This window comes from Haemaphysalis longicornis, unplaced genomic scaffold, assembly GCF_048455015.1.
Source record: "Haemaphysalis longicornis isolate Haplotype H1 unplaced genomic scaffold, Haemaphysalis longicornis Haplotype H1 scaffold_255, whole genome shotgun sequence".
NCBI lineage: Eukaryota > Metazoa > Arthropoda > Arachnida > Ixodida > Ixodidae > Haemaphysalis > Haemaphysalis longicornis.
Genome location: NW_027526317.1, coordinates 1 through 14,965, shown reverse-complemented (window position 1 = coordinate 14,965; position 14,965 = coordinate 1).

The following is a 14,965-nucleotide window of genomic DNA, read 5'->3' as shown; positions in this document are numbered from 1 at the left end:
GACTGGCGAATGCCACTTTCCTGGTTGCGTTCGTGCAGTAAGAGACACGCCAGCGGGAAGCTGAACGCGTTCGCGCGTTCACAATACAATTAAGCTACGAACTCTGCCTGTCGCCTTCCACAAGCTAAGCTCGTCGCAACGCAAGCGTCTGCCATACACGCCTCGGAGCACGACCGAAGTGGTCGCACGTTTGCCGAAGTCACCAACCAGAAGGACATCTCTCGCCAAGCCCATACACAAGCTGCTGCCCACCCGCAAATCATGCTCCTTTCGCTGCAGCAGACCGTGACTTCACCAAAAGATATGGTGACAACTTGTTCGGTTTCGTTCACATGGTTCACGAGCGCCTAGGATTTCAATGCGATTTACGCAATGCTCCGGCGCGTGTAATCCAGTGTCTAATGCTGATGCGTCTAACGGTGCCACACCGACGAAATATAAATAGCGATACGCAAGTTCTTATTGATGCGCCGAAACATTTTACTGCTCCTGTGAAGGCACATTTCACTTTCGTGGTTCACCTATTCCAATGAAAGAGGGATCAACCACATATTACGTAGACGTTAAAATTGTGCTTTGGCCAATGTACGAAGCGAAATGTATATGAACTAAGCGGTCGGGTTGGGCGTATGGGGTGATCAAGCTGCGTTGTTTGCAGCTTTTTCTCATGCGTCCTATCTCTACTGTACCGCAGAAAGAGGGAAATAAAGTTTCAATTCAGTGCAGCTTACCAGCTTGAAAATACACACCGTGCTTCAGTTCTCGTCCTAGTCCTCGTCCTAGTTCTCATGATCTGTAAAGCGTCCTTCTTTACTCGCCGTAGTTTTGTTTTGTAATTTTTTATAGTCAAGAATTCGGTTCAAATGCACGGCAACAGATTGCGGTAGTGAAGATGCAAACGTCACAAATCACGGCCGCAGAAGAAATTGGCCATGTATCTGCTCCCTTCTCTGCAAATCTCGTCGAAAGACGACATCACGTAACTGTCTCTCATCTCTCCCCCGCCCACCTCTCACGCTCTTCCCCTCCTGTCTCACTTCTCCCACACTAAACAAAATTCAAGTCACAAGTCAATTCAAATTTCCCGCGTTCAACCGCTCGCGCGCCGTCTACTGGAACTTTTCGTTTCTGTGCGACTTGTTGGAATACCTCTAGGCGGTCTAGGTCGGGCACGAGCGCTTTTTGTATTTTTGGGTTAGAGCATTATTTTGAACGCTTCTTTTCATTTCAAATTGAAAAAATTCATCAGCCTTGTATATATAATTACAGAACGTCACAAATACCAATTATATATTTGTTTTCTCCTTCAATATGCCTAATGTTTTTTTGTTTCCTGAACCATGTTTACAAGTGTTAAGTGTGTTTGAAAACTTGTTGTTTGGAAAAGTTTAGCCTGCGTACACCTCTCGTTGAAGTATTCTTTCCACTTCTGGACAAAAAGATGTATCGGAAAGCTAGACACACAGACAAACTGACGCACTGACAGGCAGACCCAAACTTTCGGATTTAAATAGCTGAAGAAAGACTATCCAAACTAAAACTCTGGAGTTATCATCAACAGTTGGTAATACAGCGACGGGTCTTCTTTTTTAGTCGTATTGGGCGTTTATTCCCTTCCGGTGAAATTATTTTTATGTCGGCCCTCCCTTTTGTCTAAATTTTCATTTCCTGTACGCACCATCGTGTAAGCTTGTAGTTTGTGTTTTATTCGTCTTTCGGTGCGCTCAGATGAGCTGTACTTGCATAATTGGTACTATACCCTATAAATGTTTTCCGTCCTTCCGACAGCCGGTGAGGCGTGGTTGTACTGTGCGCACTCAATCGCTGTCGGCCTGAATGATGCATATGCGCGTCTCCTCTTGGTGACGAAGTTGCGAATGAAATATAGCTGCTCTTCCTTGAATAGCGGAGTTCTATTCCAATTGACGTAGTGGTATTACTACAGAACAAGGAAAGCGTATGAACTCAAACTTTTTGTTTTATAACAGTCGTCAATATTATACTCAAGACTGCAGAAAATTAATTATTGGTTTAATCATCTCGAATGCAAGAACGAGCGTCCGTCCATGTATTAGTGCAAAGCCGCTGTTGAGCTGATTTCCTGATCAAAAAATCTCCTGCAATCTACATAAAGGTGAGGGGTTCACTGATAGGTAAAATGTTCTTCGAATGAAGTGTTCGAAAAAATATTTTACATGCGTCTGTGCCGCACTCAAGCTGCTCAGTCCGGCAGGAGACTGTGTCGCGTTATCAAGTCCCAAAATATTTTATTTAAAGCCACGATTACTAGTGAAACGGCCAATATAAACAAGCGCATACTTTCCTTTTTTGTGACCATTCACAATTGTTTACCCCCCGTAAATAAGCAACTGAATTGTGCAGGTAAATGAAATTAGGTACCTCCGCATCCTCGGCAGAGCTCCCAACTTTTTAGCACTTGAAATTGTCTTTTTTTATTCATATCTCGCCGGATTCGTTAATCTGACCTTTTATGCCATCGCGTCGGTGATATACAAGCCTGAACTTGGAGCCGCATGTTCTCGTTTGTGCACAAGAAGGTGAATCACGGGCACGGCAGAAAAGTGGCGACACACTTGCAACCTGACTGTGGGTACAAACAGCGGATAAAACCTGCATGCGCACATGCAACCTGATCCGTATGCACCTTGCTGCCGGGGTAGCCGCAATTAAGCTAAGCCAAGCTTTCGCTTTTTTTATCAAAGGTTACCGGAGCTAAGCCGACGCCGTTTTCTAGGTTTTCGTTTTACATTTTATCGTTGACTTTGTGACTCTACTGGAAAGGTGTTAAACGCTCAGGCTTCATTTTCGTGCCATGAAAAACAACAAGCATTGTTTTTTTTATCTGCTTCATTAGCTACTCAAAATTATATGCGCTCCCTTGAAGTGAGATCCGTGACACATAAGTTTCAAGAAGCCAGGGAAGACATGATAGAAAAAAAATGGGTAGTTTTCTTGCTTTAGAGGCTGTTGGGAGGCCACCGCTGCTTTCGTCCTGTGGTGGACCAATATTCTGTCGCAATGTGTAGCTTTTGCTGTTTTCATCATTAGTCGTTCTATGTTTACTGCCAAACAAGAACATCTTCTAATAACTTTAAACAACTACTGCTAGAATAAATAGAAGTCATCCCGCACGTGCCATTTCTGACCACTTCGCCTTCCTATTGCCTTAGCGCCTCATGCACCTGCAATTCCCTACTCCAAAGTATTGGGATAGCGCGTTGACGAAGTCGGACCTGCAGGAGCCGGCAACCTGATCCAGCGGGTTACCCGACCAGAGGTGGTGCGCGGCCTCCTGATCTGAGAATGCCACCCTCCCTTTATTTTATTAACAGCAGAGCTGTTTATGCTCTTGGTTGCGCAGTCAATGAACAGAAAAAATACCAAAAAATAGCAAACCTTACGTGAGTGAGCCTGTCGTGATGTTCTATGTAACATGACACGGACCCACGTGGGTAATTTGCCAGGAATGCAGCGTAAGGAGGGCTACTGCGCACGCTACACCGAACTGTAAATTACACATTTAGGCGTTTGAATGAAGAAACAACATATAATCACAAGCGACAATTCCTTACCCCGTCAATGAATAGAACCGCGCGTGCCACCTGTGGTCTGTTCCTGAGGCCACATGTCACACTAATAATGCCATTACTTCCCTGGTTGGTACCTCCGCCAAGCGAATCTCTCTGTTTCTGTTCCTGAGGCCACATGTCACACTAATAATGTCATTACTTCTCTGGTTGGTACCGCCGCCAAGCGAATCTCTCTGTTTAAAATGCGAGCGGCTCGGCCTGCTTAGCTGTGTGGGCTTCTATTTCCTCCTTCTGGTTCTTCTACATGCAGTTTGGCTATTAAATAAGCTCGTGCAACAAGGAAACGCCTCTTTCTTGTGACATTTGGCGGCGGCAGAACTCTCTCCGACGTTGTGCCACGCACATGGGGGATAGGGCGACCAAAGAAGATCCGGACGCCAAAAGAAGAAGCGGCTTTTGGCTAAGCAGGCCGGACCTCTCGCATTTTAAACAAAAAGATCCCCTTGGCGGTGGTACTAACTAGCGAAGGCTCCGCATTATTAGTGCGGCATATTACGTCAGAAGCGCATGACAAATGGGGTGCCCGTTTCTGTTCATTGACGGCGCAACAAACTATTCTATGTGATCATATGCTCTTTCTTCGTTCAAATGCTTAAGTGTATAATTCACAGTTTTGTGAAGCTGGCGTATTAGCCCTCCTTACGCCCGACTTCTGGCCGATCCCCAACGTGGGTACGTGTCACGTTACGAGGAATGTCACAATACGCACGCTCACGGTCGATCCGGATTTTATTGGTACTTTTGCTGTGCATTGACGGCGCTACCAAGAGCGTCGTCAAAGAACAGGCACACAGCTTCTCAGGTAGGCATTCTCAGTCAGACATTCTCAGATAATGAATGGTAGCCTACCATTGTTCCTTAAGAATAAAGTGTATGACAGCTGCATCTTACCGGTACTCAACTACGGGGCAGAAATTTGGAGGCTCACTAAGAGGGTTCAACTTAAATTGAGGACGACTCAGCGAGCAGTTGGACGGAAGATGATTGGTGTAACATTAAGGGACAAGAAGAGAGCGGAGTGGGTCAGGAACACACGCGTGTTAAGGACATAGTAGTAGAAATTAAGAAGAATAAATGGACGTGGGCAGGGCATGGAATGCGAAGGCAAGACAACCGTTGGTCATTGAGGGTAACAGAGTGGATCCCTAGAGAAGGCAAGCGTTGCAGTGAGCGGCAGAAAGTTAGATGGACAGATGACATCAAGAAATTTGCGGGGATAAATTGGTAGCAGTTAGCACAGGACCGGGGTAATATGACATTATTGGGAGAGGCCTTTGCCCTGCCCTGGGCGTAGATAGGCTGATGATGAAGATGATGATGATGGTGATTACACAGCTTAAGGCACACAGCTTAACTTCTGACAGCACAGCTTCAACAGCTTTGCGGCCCGGAGTTAACGCAGTTCCACACAACATAACCGTTCTCCGCACTTTGCTACCACCCTCACGCTCTTCCCCTCCCTGTCTCACCCCCTCTTGATGAACTGAACAGAGGTTTGGTCAATGCAATTCAATTTCCCCTTTTTCACAATGCTCGCAGTCCTGCCACTGGAAGGGCTGGCATACCTTCTTTGTCGTTTGTTTCTTTTTCTTCCTCGAACATCAGAAGCGGGATATCTGTTAATTTTGTGCTTGATTTCATCTCACACTTGCTGGAGCCTTTCTGTGCCAGTTTAAACGCGGCAGTATTTTTCTTCGCGGCCACGTTTTTTCGCCCGTTATCGCAAATACAAACCTAACGAGCATTGCAAACCAAATGAACGCAGGGCTGCCAGTTAAAACATATTTTGCCTCAAATGTACCTAGAGTTTTCTTTGCGCTAAATAATGGGAACATTTATAACCCGTACCAGTGCTTCTACGAGTTGCGAACTGTTCTGCCTGTATAAACCCTTTGTACAAGTACGGTCTCAACTTTTGCCCGGAAGGCTGAATCGAAGTACAAGCGGGTATCTCATCGAAGCCTCTGTTCGTGTGCGTAACGCCCGGTACCACGGACGAGTTACGTCGACAAGACGAGTGCCTAATATTCTCCTCCATTAAAGTTCCCACAGCAAGCTCAACCTTTACTACAGCTACAAACAAATAAAATCGCCTCGTAGGCCTCAAACCTGGCTGTGAACGCCAGGTTATAGTCAGCCACGAATGCGTCTCTTTCATCAATGCCAACCGCACTATTAAGCACACTCATGACACTCGCATCTTCTAAATGGGCGTGTCAATGAAAAAAGACAAAAAAAGAAAGAAAAGCACACGTTTTGCCACACTCCAAATTCTACGAGCCCATCCTCACTTTAAACATAAATCCTGTCCTGACCTCCAGACAGGGGCTGCCTCTACGAGCTTCATCAAAGGTCAACGAGGCTATTCCCAAAATTTCTTGCAATTTTATTACAAGCAGCAAACAACTGCGTAACATGCATCACTCTCAGTGACAGTTCATGGCATGATATAAATACCGTACTTCATATACTTCATAAATAAGGTGGGGAACGGAACGAAAAATATCTGGACATCATTGGTTTGTTCCTTTTAAATGAATTCGTTGTAACCACAAGGGAAGGGGATTAGAGATTGTAACCACCGATGAAACTTTTAAAAAATTGCAATTGCTGCATCTTAATTGCCAATATTTTTTAGGGGCGCATACCGAAACCCCTTGGGGGCTCGTGCTGTTGGCATCGCCTGCGTTTGTTGCAATCGTGATCTCATGTAGTCAAGGTGATACAACACCGTGAAACTCGTTTACGCCTCGCGCTAGAAGGTAACGCGTACTAAAAAACACCGGGACACTAGTTTGTGCCTCACGCTAGAGAGAGAGAGAGAGAGCATGCATTTATTGAGTGTCTGAAGTGGGTCTAGTGGCCCGCTGGGTGTGGTTCCTTATTCACTGGCGCCCATATGATGTTATGCCACCTGCGCCTGGTCTACCAGCGCAAGCTGGGTGGCCAGTGAGACGCTGAACATCAAATTCTGCAGGTGTTCTCTAAAAGAAGGTGTTGGGGGATGGAGTGACTGGGTATTGCTCTGGGAACATGAGATGTTGCCTTGTTGGGTGGGGGGAAGTATCCAGACTGAATGAGAGGAAAGACTTTATGTTTCTCTTTAGTGTGGCTAGCATGAGGTAAAGGGAGTGTCTGTCTTTATAGCCGATAGTGTTGCATGATTTTCCCGAAAGTGATGAGCGGGCAGTACTGCACGCCTTCCTCCACAGCCTGGGGTGCGGGTGCGCAGGCTTGTTGATGGGAAAACAATGTGCGAGGGGAGGAACAAGAGGATCAAAAATGTGTAGGAAAGAAGGGTGATATAAATGAAGTTGACGTGAATGAACGGGAACAGGTTTGTGGAATAGAGGATAGAAAGAGGCGAAGATGAGGAGCAAAATGGGAGGCGCTGAAGGGAACTGAAGAAAAGCGAACAGAAGAAGAGAGCCGGGAAAGGAACCTAAGCAAAAGAAGGGGCCAAGAACATATGATCGGGAAATGAAAAAAGGGAACAGAAGTGGAAGGACGCTGGGGACGGAAAGAACAGTTACCTATGAGGCGGAGGAAACGTCTAAGATGTACACGATCGAGGATATAGAACACTGGAAGAGGGAAGGAAAACCAGAGGACAAGGAAATGTGCGAATAGGAATACCTGTAGTTTGGTAACAACAGTGTATTGGAGGAGAACAATGAACTGGAGAAAGTGTGAAATGTAGGATCGGAGAGAAGGAAAAACAGTAGAAAGGGGAGGCAGAGCTGAGTAAGAGATAAAAAAGACAAGGAGAGGAGAACACAGAAGACGGGAATGTAAGAAGCTAGAGAGGCGGCGAAGATTTCGGGCGGAAGGGGGCAGGTACAAGAACGCAAGGACTGAGGCTTGGGTGTGTTGGTTCATGACTTGAAGGAGGGGAACAGCGCAAATTTGACAGACACGAGAAGGAGACGACACGCACTGTGCGTGTCATCTCCTTCTTCTTGTGTCTGTCAAATTTGCGCTGTTATTGTGCGTGTCGTCTCCTTCTTCTCGTGTCTGTCAAATTTGCGCTGTTCCTCCCAGTAAAGATCGTTTCCCCGAAGTCCGGTGTCGATCAGGAACCCAATCGCCCGGGCTCCGGTTGATTTGGCAGGAGGCTGGCAGGGTGATGGTGTTGAAGTTCTTGGAGGCAGCGGTCGCATTGACGAACTCGAGGCGTTGAAGTTGATCAAGTGAAACGGAAGTTTATGTACAGCTATTTACAGTAGGATAACTGGGTACATGAGTAATGAAAAGAAAAACTTCAAACTTCAGCTAGACGTTAGCTCCGAGTGCACACAAATCACTTGAGCTCCTCAGCTTCGTCTAACTCTCCTATTCTCGGAGCGTACACAAACCACTCGAGAAACCACGGGCGAGACTCTGTCTCGCCGCACGATCCGTCTAGTTGCCCGGTGCGGCGCTGCACCCTAAACCTCCGACGCGAGCTTAACCTCGACTAAGGGGCTCACAAATCCCAACCTAGCTATAACGGTCCAGACACCTTGTCCCGCCGGGAACTGCGAGCTCAGCGCTAAGACAAGAACCATTTTCAACGGCCAAGTTCGGCCTTATAAAACCTCGAGATCACCCTCTCTCGGGAACGCCCCTGTAGCGTTCGTACACGCGCAAGGGAGTGCCTAAATTCACGTAGACAGCTGTCACTCAGCACGCCACTGAATATTCAATGAGGCGCCGCCATCTTCGGGTCAACGGCACGCTCGCAAACGAGCAGGTCGTGCGACCCCGCGGGGTGAAAGCGAAAGACGGCGACAGTGCGTAATGCTGACCAGGGCGCGACAACAATGGAAGGACTCGTGCGGCACTCGTCCTCACGCCGGTAATCCCTCCACCTCCGCTCGTCTAGCAGACGTTCCCGGAATGCGGTGGCGCTGTCTGCTTGATCAATGGGGGACCATACTTGTGGTATGCGGTGGGCCAGACCATCTGTCTCCCGTGCACGCCGTGACGAATTGGTGGTGGTTGCAGCGCAGTGTCGGCAGCGCTACGTCGCCAGATAAAGCGGCGGGTTCCGACGCGAAGCCCGGGCGCCCGGCCGCTAATCTCATAAGTGGACCTTACAACTCCCCCCTTTAAGAGGGTTACTGGACCTCTTGGTTCAGTCAATCCGAAAAGAATTTAAAAGGGCCACTCGTTTCATCTCTCCTTCAGCAATAACAGCTGAACAAACAAACAAAAAAACACGTGGAAGGAGCTAGGTATAACCACAAATGAGCCCCCTTCTATTTCTGCAGTTCAGCTGATCCTAACTCTCTGTCACCTAAGCTACAAACACAAGCTATTCGCTAGCCGTCAACAGGGACGGAATACTCTAGCAAACCGGAAACACACCAAAAAATGCTAAAAACACTAAGTGCGAGTAAAAAGAAATTGGGTAGTGTCTCCGGAGCACGTAAACGCCACGAACAACGAGGCAACTCAACGTAAAACACTGATGCGCGCTATAACTGCAAATAGGCACAATCGTTCCGGCACACGACAACAAGAACAAAAAGAATAAGGACTGGCAAAGAAAACGGGCAATTTAGCAGTCAACAAAAATAAAACGTTAAGAAAGTTTGCATTGCCACTATGCGCACGCGCGCAAATATCCTCCTTGACGGCGTAGCCTGATAACGTTCCTTCAAGAATGTTCGGCTCTGCTGTCGCTCACTTGCGGTGCACAGAAAGTTCAGTTCGGTGCGCGGATCTATCAATTCGGTGCACGGATCGAGCACTCAAAGCCTCCCGTCGCGCACAACCGCGGCACACACACACACACACCACCAACGAAAAAGGACGGGTGAACGGCAACGTTTACGTCCTTCGTGGCGGTGTTAAGGCTCGGAGGCAATTCAATAGTAGCCTCCCCAAGCAACAATCTGAAAGCAGGGGAGTGCATTCGCGTACTTCCCGCCCCATCTGCAGATGATCCAGACCGCGTAGCGTTGCAATGTCAACGCTAGTCTCGACAATTTAACCCCATGAGGTGAACACAACTTCGGGGAAGACGGAGTGGTATCGCAAAATGCGACTTCGCTTCCTGTCCCATTGGCCAAGTGGCCATGCCTCTCCAATGCCCCAACGTACGGCAATTCTGCGCGCTGGACGCGTGAGCGCAGGGTTGATGCTGGAGCGTAATGGCGGCCCGCGAACGCGACAACCTTCTCGGGATCATTCTTTCCCTTACGCACAGACTGAACCACAACAACAACCTCACAAGTACCTGTCACTACCAAAAACCGCTCGTGCAGGCTAGGTGCATTCTGAGCAGCGGCCCGACAAAGACAGTTTTTCGGCTGTCCCAGCACGCACTCTGCCTGGCACAACTCAGAACTAGGGCCTGTGACACACTTCCAGGTGGCAGAACTTAGTGCGTCAACCCATCCAGCTCGTCTCCCGACTAAATCTCGGTAATGGCCGCAACCAACACTAAGGCTACGAAGCTCTATCTCAGCCACCGGTTTCGCAAGATCGCCGATTGCGTCTCGTTCCTGGCTTTCTACTGTAGCTGCCTCCTCACACGGTTTTTCCCTCTCTTTCCCAACCTCCTCGGGAGCTCTCATTCTTGGTTTCCTGGTCTCCACGCATGCGTTTTCGTGTTCTCCATCGGCCTCCTCGGTAACACTCTCACCGTCAAAACTACCAAACCCCCGCGACATCTCCGTATCGTTCCTACCCTCTTCAAACGTTCTGAGCTCCTCATCCCCCATCCTCTCGCGTTCTATCTCGCTTCCTCTTCCATTTTCTACATGTTCAACCCAGTCTACCTTATCAGCTCCCTTATCCGCCTTTAACTCCTGCTTTTCCTCAGCCTGATCGTTAACTCCGTCTCTTTTTCGCTCAGTCTCGTCACATGCTTTCTCGTCTTCTATCTCCTTTCTCTTCTGGGCGAGCTCCTGAACACCCGACACGGAGCTCGCTTTCTCGTGCAACTTTAGAGCGCAATTGGGAGCGTGGCGGGCCTTAAGACTTTCCTGCGCGACTCGAGTCTCCTCCGGTCCACCGATTAGAATTTGGGTGCTGCCCGTGCCGGCAAGTTCAGCATGCATTAACGCAGTGTCCGATGCAAAAGCGCCTGGCGGCTCTACACCCGCGACAACGGGGCTACCCCTTGACTCTGCTCCTATACCGGACGTGCTCGCTTGAAGAATCCGCGTGCTCGCCTCCCATTCCATGCAGCAGTTCACGGCTGAGCCGCTCGCTTCCCGTAAGCAGCCACGGCCGCTTATCTCGTTCTCGCGCGGCTTCAAATTGAAAAACGGGCTGCCCCCATTCAACTTTGCTGTCAGCGCGTAACTGGGTCTGTTCGAAGGGTTCTGTCTCATGCGCTGCAGCTCCATTCCCACACTTTGCCTGCGAGGCTGCTCGTCACGTTCGAGCATCACTTCATTTCACCGCTCTACGGTATCACCGGCCGCGCCTACCTCGTCCCTCCTCATCCCAATGTCCATCTCCGCGCGTTCGACATCGGCGGAAATGCTAGCCTCGGGTAGGGAGTCACGGCTGCTTGCTTTGTCATCGCAATGTACAACCTCCAAACACTGGACGGAACCGTTCAACTTCGCTGTCGCTATACAACTACTTGGGTCTGTACCCCATTGTTTCTGCTCGCGGGTGTCCGAGCGCAAGGGCGTCTGCCTTCTCCACTACAGCTCCAACTCATACCTTCTCAACCGCTCTTCAGATTCGAGCTTCAGCTTTTGCATGCGCTCTTTAAATTCTTGCGCTGGTTTTCTCCCTTGTTCTTCGAATTCGCGCGCTATTTTCTCCCCTCGCTCTTGAAACTCCAACTCCATTCGCCTAATAATCATTGTTTCGGACTCCGCTTGGACCAGCCCTCCTGCCGCCGTTACTCCTTCAGGTGACGCCTCATGTGTGTGACCATTTCCGTCTCCTTCCGCCATGTTCGTCTGCATGCTCCGCGTGATTACCATGCAACCCCAGACTCAGCCTACACCGCCACAACGAAGCGCAAGAAATCCCACTCACCCGCACCTCCGGTGGTCGGCTGCCGCGTCGTTGGCCCCGTGCGCTGGTTGGCTCCGCCGCTACACTCCGCGCGGAGCTCGGCTGCCACCGATGAAGGCGGGCTTGCTTCTGCTTGCTGCCCCTGGTTGTGGCCTGGGCATTTCTTCTACCAAATCCTGTCGGCTGCGCCAGTAAAGATCGTTTCCCCGAAGTCCGGTGTCGATCAGGAACCCAATCGCCCGGGCTTCGGTTGATTTGGCAGGAGGCTGGCAGGGCGATGGTGTGGAAGTTCTTGGAGGCGGCGGTCGAATTGACGAACTCGAGGCGTTGAAGTTGATTAAGTGAAACGGAAGTTTATGTACAGCTATTTACAGTAGGATAACTCGGTACATGAGTACTGAAAAGAAAAACTTCAAACTTCAGCTAGACGTTAGCTCCGATTGCGCACAAATCACTCGAGCTCCTCAACTTTGTCTAACTCTCCTATTCTCGGAGCGTATACAAACCGCTCGAGAAACCACGGCCAAGACTCTGTCTCGCCGCAAGATCCGTCTAGTTGCCCGGTGCGGCGCTGCACCCTAAACCTCCGACGCGATCTTAATCTCGACTAAGGGGCTCACAAATCCCAACCTAGCTATAACCGTCGAGACTCCTTGTCCCGCCGGGAACTGCCAGCTCAGTGCTCAGACAAGAACCATTTTCAACGGTCAAGTTCGGCCTTATAAAACCTCGAGATCACCCTCTCTCGGGAACTGCCAGCTCAGCGCTCAGACAAGAACCATTTTCAACGGTCAAGTTCGGCCTTACAAAACCTCGAGATCACCCTCTCTCGGGAACGCCCCTGTAGCGTTCGTACACGCGCAAGGGAGTGCCTAAATTCACGTAGACAGCTGTCACTCAGCACGCCACGTAGTATTCAACGAGGCGCCGCCATCTTCGGGTCAACGGCACGCTCGCAAACGAGCAGGTCGTGCGACCCCGCGGGGTGAAAGCGAAAGACGGCGACAGTGCGTCATGCTGACCAGGGCGCGACAACAATAGAGAGACTCGTGCGGCACTCATCCTGACGCCGGTAATCCCTCCACCTCCGCTCGTCTAGCAGACGTTCCCGGAATCCGGCGGCGCTGTCTGCTTTCTCAATGGGGGATCATCCTTATGGTATGGGATGGGCCAGAAAATCCGTCTCCCGTGCACGCCGTGACGAATTGGTGGCGGTTGCAGCGCAGTGTCGGCAGTGCTACGTCGCCAGACAGAGCGGCGGGTTCCCACGCGCAGCCAGGGCGCCCGGCCGCTAATCTCATAAGTGGACCTTACACCCTCCTTGAATACAAGAACGCGTTACGTCAATGGGGTAGCGGCTGAAACGGTAACGTCTTTAAACATCAAGTGCACAGACCAAGGAAAATACATGATCAGTTTTACCTTTTTACCCTTGGCGGCCCGTTAATATCTCCCTTAGCCAATGTATTCCCCAATGTTTGAGACGTTCCTTGCATTTTAAACTGTTAGCGATAAATATGCCCAAGATTGCAAAAAAGACGTACAAAAATGTGGTTGACCCCTCTTCATTATGAATCGGTAAAACACGAAAGTGAGGTGTGCCTTTAGGAGATCAGTTGAATGTTTATTCTGCATCGACAAGAACTTGCATATCGCTATTTATATTTCGGCGGTGTTGCACCGTTAGACGCATCAGCATTAGACACTGGATTACACGCGCCGGAGCACTGCGTAAATCCCATTGGAAGCCTAGGCGCTCACAAACCATGCGAACAAAACCGAACGGGTTGTCAGCAATGGTTTGGTGAAGTCACGGTCTGCTGCAGAAAAAGGAGCATGATTTGCGGGTCGGCAGTAGTCTTTTGGGTGTGCTTGGCGAGCGACGTCCTCCTGGCTGGTCTCTTCGCCAAACGTACGACCAGTCGTGCTCCGTGGAGTGTATGGCAGACGCTTGAGTTGCGACGAGCTCAGGTTGTAGAACGCGCCAAGTAGAGTTCGTAGCTTAATTGGATTGTGAACGCATGAACGCGTTGGGCTTCCTGCTGGCGTGTTTGTCGTCGAACGAAAGCAGCCAGGAGAGCGACATTCGCCAGTCGGCCTCGTTGCCTTCCTGCCTTAATGCAACAGTTTTTTTTACATGGGTTCCACAGTGGAGGAATAAGTGATTCCTCCAGCATGCACGGTGCCATCATCTCCGCAGTACAGGCGACGGACGCATTAACACAGCAGCTTACGCTGCTACACGCTGCCCTATCGAGGCGCCACCCATCGGCGCTCATTAGCGTCAGGAGGCACTACTTCACTTCACCTCTCCTAGGCGGCAGCCCTACATGAATGGAGAAAGTTAGAGGGAAGAACATAAGGCGCGTTCGCACAACTACCCGCGCTTGACTTCATGGCCCAGTCATTCTACTTCCGGTTGCCCTAGCGTTCGGACGTGCGAATCATGAGCTTCGGCGGAGCGGTAATGGCCGCTAAGCAGAGCCGCGGAAACATTTCTAACGGAAGCGACAGCGAGGATTATCAGGTAATACTGCCCCAACTGCCCACCGGTCGTATTGTCATGAACACGTTATTTTTGCACGGTCATGTGAAAGCACGATCTTTCAAGGTCGAAGACTTCAAGGACGCGACTGCACGGACTGGTTTGCTCTCCGAGGTTGTCGCCTTGGGAGCCTACCAAATAAACCACCTGTGGGCGATAACATTCAACAGTGCCGAAACGACGAAGAGGATGTTAGCAGTCACCAAGTTACAGGTGAAGGGCCGGCGGTGCGTCATCATTGACCCTCAAGTCCAACAGGTACGGCTGAAACTGCATTGGCTGCTGCACGGCGTCGCCGACTAAGACATTCGTGCCGCCCTCGCGCCGTACGATAAAGTGGCCGAAGTGAACCGCGAACGCTGCCGTGTCCATGGCGTTACAGACAAGGGGTCAACGACGAGGACGGTGCTGCTCAAGCTGAAAAGAGGCATCAAGCTGGACGACTTCCCACATCAGATAAGAGTCGCAGGAGAGCTCGCTTGAGTGGTGGTGCCGGGCCGGCCTATGCGGTGTCTTCGCTGCAATGGACAGGGACATGTGCGCCGTAAGTGTAAGGTGCCGCGTTGTGCCCAGTGCCGGTGATTCGGACATCTCACCGCGCAGTGCGTGCCCTCGTACGCGTCGGTAACGTGGCGCTCTGACCCCGAGCCGTCTGCTGAGCACCTCATGGACGTCGCCGAAGCAGATGAAGCAGTGCAAGAAACGGGTGGCAGCGAGACCCCGGGAACTCCCGCGACGACACCGAGTGAAGCCAACACTAACAAGGAGGAAGGAGACACTGAGGACTCACGCGGAACGCTGACCAGTGAGGAGGAGGGCGCGGATGAGAGTGACGAAATAC